Below are 6,931 nucleotides of genomic sequence, written 5' to 3' on the forward strand. Positions count from 1 at the left end.
CCTAATATAATAGGTGTACTGGCATCTTCTTTGATATCCATGATTATGAAGTCTGTAGGAATGTAGAATTGTCCTACACGTACTGGGACATTCTCTAGTATACCAACAGGATATTTGATTGAGTGGTCAGCTAGTTGAACAAATATCTTGGTTGGTCTTAGTTCTCCCATGTTGAGCCTTTTACAGATGGTTAAAGGCATTACACTAATGTTGGCTCCTAAGTTACATAGAGCTTTGTCTATGACGAACTTTCTAATGACACAGGGTATGGAGAAACTACCTGGGTCTTTTAGTTTGGGAGGCATGCTATTTTGGATTATTGCGCTACACTTAGAAGTAAGTGTAATTGTTTCGTTATCCTCAATCTTTTTCTTATTGGATATGATCTCTTTAAGAAACTTGGCATATGAGGGAATTTGTGTGATGGCTTCTGTAAAGGGAATTATAATATTCAGTTGCTTCAGAAGTTCAACAAATTTCTTAAATTTCCCTGCAGTTTTAGAATTTGCGAGTCTTTGAGGATACGGAATGGGTGGTTTATAAGGTGGTGGAGGAACATAAGGTTTTTATTTCTCTTCGGCCTCTTGGGTATTATCTTCCTTCTCCTTTGGTTCACTTACCTTCTCAGTTGTTGTTTTGTCAGGTTTTTGGTACATGGCAGGATTTTGGAGTCTTGGATCTACGGGTCCATCTAGTTCTTTTCCACTTCTCAATATAACGGCATTTACATGTCCTTTTGGATTAGGTTGTGGCTGTCCAGGAAATGTGCCAGCGGGAGCAGCAATAGATGCTTGTTGTTGAGCCACTTGTGAAACCTGTGTTTCAAGCATTTTGTTGTGGGTGGCTAAGGCGTCTACTTTGCTCGCTGATTGTTTAAGTTGCTCACTAGTATGTATGTTTTGGTTCAAGAAGTCTTTGTTTGTTTGAGCTTGGGTAGCTATGAAGCTTTCCATCATTAGTTCAAGGTTGGACTTCCTATGCATGTTAGGAGCATTATTAGTTGGCTTTTGATATCCAGGCGGAACAGCGGGGCTTGGCCAGGTGCATACAAGGTGTTGTTGTTCTTATACGAAAAGTTAGGATGATTTTTCCAACCTGGTTTATAGGTATTCGAATAAGGATTTCCTTGTGCATAATTTACTTGATCAGTTCCTGCTAATATCTGACATTCTGGTGCAATCTGTTCAGGAGTTCCACATAACTTACAGTTTGGAGTCAAGACAACCACGGTGGCTGCGGGTGGTATGGTCAAGTTGTCTAACTTTTGAACAAGGGCATCTACCTTTGCATGGACATGGTCCAGGATACTGATTTCGTACATTCCACTTTTTGTTTGGGACTTTTCCACTGGAGTTCTTTCACCTCCCCATTGGCAATGGTTTTGGGCCATGTTTTCAATGAGTTGATAGGCTTCGTTGTATGGCTTGTCCATAAGTGTATCGCCCGCGGCAGCGTCTACTATCAGTCTTATGTTATACAGAAGCCCATTATAAAATGTCTGAATGATCACCCAGTCTTCGAGATCGTGATGTGGACATATCCTCATCATGTCTTTGTATCTCTCCCACGCGTTGTAGAGAGATTCTATATCTTTTTGTCAAAATCCGTTGATTTGAGCTCTCAGCATAGCAGTTTTGCTTGGCGGAAAATATCGGGCTAAGAAAATGTTCTTCAGTTCTTCCCATGTAGTAACTGAGTTGGATGGCAAGGATTGCAACCAAACCCAAGCTCTATCTTGTAGAGAGAAAGGAAAAATTGATGTTGTTGGACAACTGATAATAATGAGGGTTTCAACTCGAAATCGTTTCGATTGATAGCAGGGGCAACAATGTTGTTGTGAGGTTCTTGTTGGGACGGGGTAGCGTAGAACTTAAGAGGACGATTTTGTTGTTCCACTGTAGCCATAGTTGGTTTTTCAACTGGTTCAGTAGCAGGAAAGAAGATATCGGGAATATTGTACCTTTGTTGGTACTCTAGTATTGGCGTCTTAAATATAAGAAACGCTCTAATTTTGCGATTGGTGGTGCTAAGTTTTCGCCTTGTGAGCGAGTACTTGGCATACAACGGGGAAATAAGGGAAAGGAAATTAGTTTTTACCTTAGTCTATACTGCGCAATGAAAGAATCACACTATTTGACTAAATCAGGTCTCCGACAACGGTGCCAAAAACTTGATACGGATCGTGACTGTATATAAAATATAGTCTATCGGGTACTTGACTGCAAGTGCACAGTCTAATCGTTTTAGTTTTAAAAGATATCGAACCCACAGGGACCGATGGTCAAACTAATGTTATCTATGTTACTATGTTTAGCTAAGGAGATGATTTTTAGAGGTTTGGTTGAAAAAAAAATCTAAAGGAAGTTAAGTTTTTAAGAAAATATTAATGAAAGGATATCAGTATGCAACGCATTAATCGTCAGGGATTCAATAAGTCACCAGTGTATATTTTGATTACTAAATATCCTTTAGTAGAAAATACTCATTTAAAAGGCTTTATCTCACGCTCTCGTGATTGTTGACTTGGACTATACTCTTAAGTCAGAATGTACGCTCTCGTTGTCCCATTTGAAGTTAAAAATACTTTTTGAAAATAAACAAGTTCTAATTGCTTTTAAAGTGCTCTCGCTATTTTTAAAATCAATGCCTAGTTTTTACTATCCAGTTCGACCCTCACGCTCTCGCGATTGTCGATTCTCACCTTAGTTAACTTCCTACTCTCGTGGCAAAACCGTATTAAATAGCTCCTCACTCTCGTGACAAAGTTAATTAAGTTTAAATTAAAAACCACAACTAGAAAGATTAATTGAGAAAAGAAGTTTTACACCGACTATTATTAAATCCCGTCTAATTAAATTGTTTACATACCGATACCGGTAGTTTAGCTGGTGTAGCGGGGTTTTCCTTACCTTTAGGTTTATTGACTAAACCAAAAGTCAACATACAATTCAAGTCGCCACCGCACTTTTATTTGTCCAAAGGAAAGGCTAAAATGCGAATAAAAGCCAAGGTAAGAAGTTTTATCAAATACAAAACTAATAAAAATGTCAGAGATTTAGGTAAGGGAGTTGGTTATGAAATGGGAAGGTTTTACGCACCCAAAACATCCTAAGTACTCTAAGGGAACCCTTTTTGCAAATATGTGTTGTAGGTTGGTATTTGTGAAAAGATTTGTACAAAAGATTGGGGGGGGGGGGGGGGGGGGATGACGAGGAAATAGATTACACTTACAAATTTTGTTGTTTGAATGGATAAACCCATTGCATACGTACCATCACAAAGGAGGATCAAAACCTCGTAGTTCGGGGTAAAAATCTCAAAGATTGGTGAATTGATTTGACCAAAAGCCTTAAGGTCTTTTGTTATCAAAGGGAGAAAACTCAACCTAAACCAACAATCCACCATGTGAGGAAGGCTTCAACATACTAGTGAGGGGTTAACCCTATAATAAGTACGAAAGACTTATAATCCAATCACTAAGGATGAGGTGAGATTTACACCAACCACTATGATAACTCAAACCTATGACTAGTGTTTATGAAAATGTTTTAACAAGGGTGGCCATTGGAACCATAAAAACAACTTGAAGTGAGTTATATTTATAGGTTAGATTTATTTACAAAATGACGTCAAAGTTGGATTAAGATTTATTCACAATGAGTATTGATGAAAATGGTTTTGAAAAGTCAAAGGCATAAGGTCTAGGTTTCTAGTTTGAAACAAAGTCAAAGTTTGAAGAAAAGATTTTTGGCTTGGTTAGAGTGGGGAGAAGAAGAGAAGGGCTAGTCCTAAAGCATACCAAAAATAAGAGAGGAAAGATAAACCCCTTGGAGTTCCTTTTCTTGAAATCATAGAGATGATTCAAGATGCTCCTTTCCTTTGGACTTAGCACACAATCAAGCAATCAAACAATTTGGATTCAAGCACGTAGGATCCCCATTTGACTTGTCTCTCTCTTAACTTGGATACTCATGACAATGGTCCTCTTTTCACAATCTCAAGGTGGGATCCCTATCACACATAAGCAAACATCAAAAAAGTTCACAACACAATAAGGGGAATGGACAAAAAATAAGTTTGGAAGAGAAGTCCTTTGAGATCAATTTTGGATTTTTAGCATTCTAAAGGCATGAAGCCTAGTTGCTCTTCAACAATTTAGCATTCTAAAGGCATGAGACCTAGTTGCTCTTGAACTCCTTTAAACATAAGTAGGTCCTAATTCTAAGTCCTTTCTTATTTTGCATTAGGTTCACACAAAATAACACAAGACAACAATATATTTATATACAATAATGAGCTCAAATGAGCAAAAGAAAAATGACATAAACATAAAATATATGCTTAAGTGAGCAAAATAAAAAGCAATGTGAATAAATGAGCAAGAAATAAATGGCATTAAAAGTAAAGGGCAAGAAATTAAATGCTCAAATTAAAGTTAGTAATTAGTGAAGGTTATGTTAGCTTGTCATAAGACAATGTAGCGCTATGTTAAGCAATCGTAAGTGGACTAATGTAGTAGTCACACCTATCTGAGGCCGGTCAATAAAAACATAGGCAAATAAACACAAGTTAGAGATCATGACTAGTAAGCCAAGCTCCATTAACTTTCCATGCCAAAATAAAAGGGGAAGGGCCTTGTATGGACTTTAGGTTATTTTCTTGACCAAGAAGCAACCTATCTTGGACACAAAACAACTCACTTGATCATGGATCAAGTTGAGTTTGGTTTGGATCAAAGAAGGTTAGACCTTTCATTTGTCAAGACCAACCATAAGACATTAACTCATTGGCCATTAATGGAAAGAATGGGATGAAGATGAAAGGGAGGGAAAAGAAAGACAAGTATCAAATCCAATTGATCAAATGTGAACCAAGTCATCATCAATCAATGCCAAACAGAAAAGAAATGAAGATTACAAGTCAACAAGTCAACCATAATTTTTTTGGTATTTTTGAAGTAAAATAAAATGCAAATATAAAATAAACAAATAAGGTCAAACCTCAAATTCAATTCAAATCAACTTCAAAATGTCCAATCAAATTCTCATAGGTCTAACATGGTAAAACAAGCTTTGACTAATTTTCTCAACAATTTTGGAAATCAGAAAGTATTTAAAAATAATTAAAAACACTAAAAAATAACACAATATGAACTAAAAACACAAATAAATCTCAAATCAAATAAGAAATTGATAAGACTATTTTTCGTTGACTTATCATGATCCATAGGTATTAGGAAAATATTTTTGGATTTTTTAAATATCAGAAAGTATTTTAAAATGAATTAAAACTATTAAAAATCAAATAATTCACAAAAAAATGTTAAATGAAGTCACAAAAATAATTAAAAATGAAAATATGAAACTAGCTTTTTCAAGAAATTTTTTGGAATTCGTCTCATATTTTTATGACTTCAAATAAAATTTTTATGAATTTTTGAAAATAAAAGGAATTAACTGAAAATAAAAGAAAATAGAAATAATAGAAAAAAGCGCAGCCACTAGATCAGGCTCATTAATTGACGTGGCAAGGAAAAGCCGTCCAGATGTGAGGACGCAGTGTGCACTTGAGTCAAAAGCATGGCAAAGTGATTTAAAAAAGGTAAACACAATGGATGCTCAGGATTATAACGTGGAGACACGATCCAAGGGTCATGAATGCCTACACGTGGTGATGGTGGTGGAAACCACCATCTTCTCCGGTGATCCAACAATCTCTGGCCACCTGTTGCAGAGAAAAACTTTTTAACAAAAATGAAAAACAAGGACATCAAATTGAAGCTTGTGTGATGTACATCACCACTGTGCCCATGGATCTTTCTCACTCTTCTTATTTTGAGAGAAATTTGAAGTGGAAGATCATGGTGTGCAAACTGAAAGTGCACGAAATGGAAAATTGAAACCACCATTGGCTTGCCTTAAGTGTGAGGACTTCAGAAAACCACACAAACAAGAGAATACTACATTGAATTGCAAGATCTAGATCCCAAAAGTTTGAAGTTCTACCTGTGAATTGGAGCTCTTAAGGTCACAATTTCTTCAAGATCTTGATTCCTTTTTGCTCTGGAGATGTAATGGAGATGATAGGCTAAGGAGTTGAGCTTTGAAAATCAACTAATGATGTTGAATTTCAAGCTTGAAAATGAGAGAAAAATCTGGAAAATCCCTTTGGTATTGGTTAGGATTTCTGTGTTGCAGCATTTCAGGTCTCCAAGAGGTTACCAAATGAGTGAGAAGGAAGCTTTATTTATAGCTGAAGAGGGATATGCATCATGATTCCATCGTGTGCATGGAAATTTGAAGTTTGATGCATGGACCTGTACATGTGCATGTAAGGCCCAATGATGGGTGCAAAACCAAGGTGAATTCATTTGGAATGGAATTGGACGTGTACATGTGATGTACTCAGCCTGCACATTAAGTTTCATCATGAAATGTTAAAATGAACATAAATGAATAGCTCTTCGAAACTCACACATGGTAAGTCCAAAAGAGTAATATGAATAATGGTTGGAAAGATCTTGAAATAAGGAACAAAAGTCATGTTGCGAAAAAAATCATTTGGCATTTGGAAATTAATGAAAAGTGGCTGTGAAAATTTAGGTACAAAACATGTTTAAGTCACCTTTGAAAATTTTCACCAAAAGCAAGCCTATTCAAGCCCTTATTTTTCCAGATGCAAGCTTCAAATGGAAAACCCTTCAACATAAAAGTTGTATATATTTTCAATATGATCAATTTAGACTCAATTTTTCATTATTTGGGCATTTGAAGTTGGGTACTTTTTCAAATTCAATGACTTAGGTCCAAGGTGACCTATAATGTTTTGTATTCATGTATTTATTTTAGGATTATGAAATTTTGTACAACATAAAATTTGAAGTAATCATCTTAAGCTTTCCAATGCATTTGGTTTCACCTCAAAAGCATAA

General features: G+C 36.0%; 1 non-coding gene across 1 annotated transcript; it reads left to right on the forward strand.

The window, feature by feature from the left end:
- The first annotated feature begins 1,520 nt into the window (after positions 1 to 1,520).
- On the forward strand, positions 1,521 to 1,627 carry LOC127124635 (small nucleolar RNA R71). The gene has a single exon (XR_007804104.1). It is a non-coding gene; the product is annotated as a small nucleolar RNA R71 (small nucleolar RNA).
- The last annotated feature ends 5,304 nt before the right edge of the window (positions 1,628 to 6,931 follow it).

This window comes from Lathyrus oleraceus, chromosome 2, assembly GCF_024323335.1.
Source record: "Lathyrus oleraceus cultivar Zhongwan6 chromosome 2, CAAS_Psat_ZW6_1.0, whole genome shotgun sequence".
Lineage (NCBI taxonomy): Eukaryota > Viridiplantae > Streptophyta > Magnoliopsida > Fabales > Fabaceae > Lathyrus > Lathyrus oleraceus.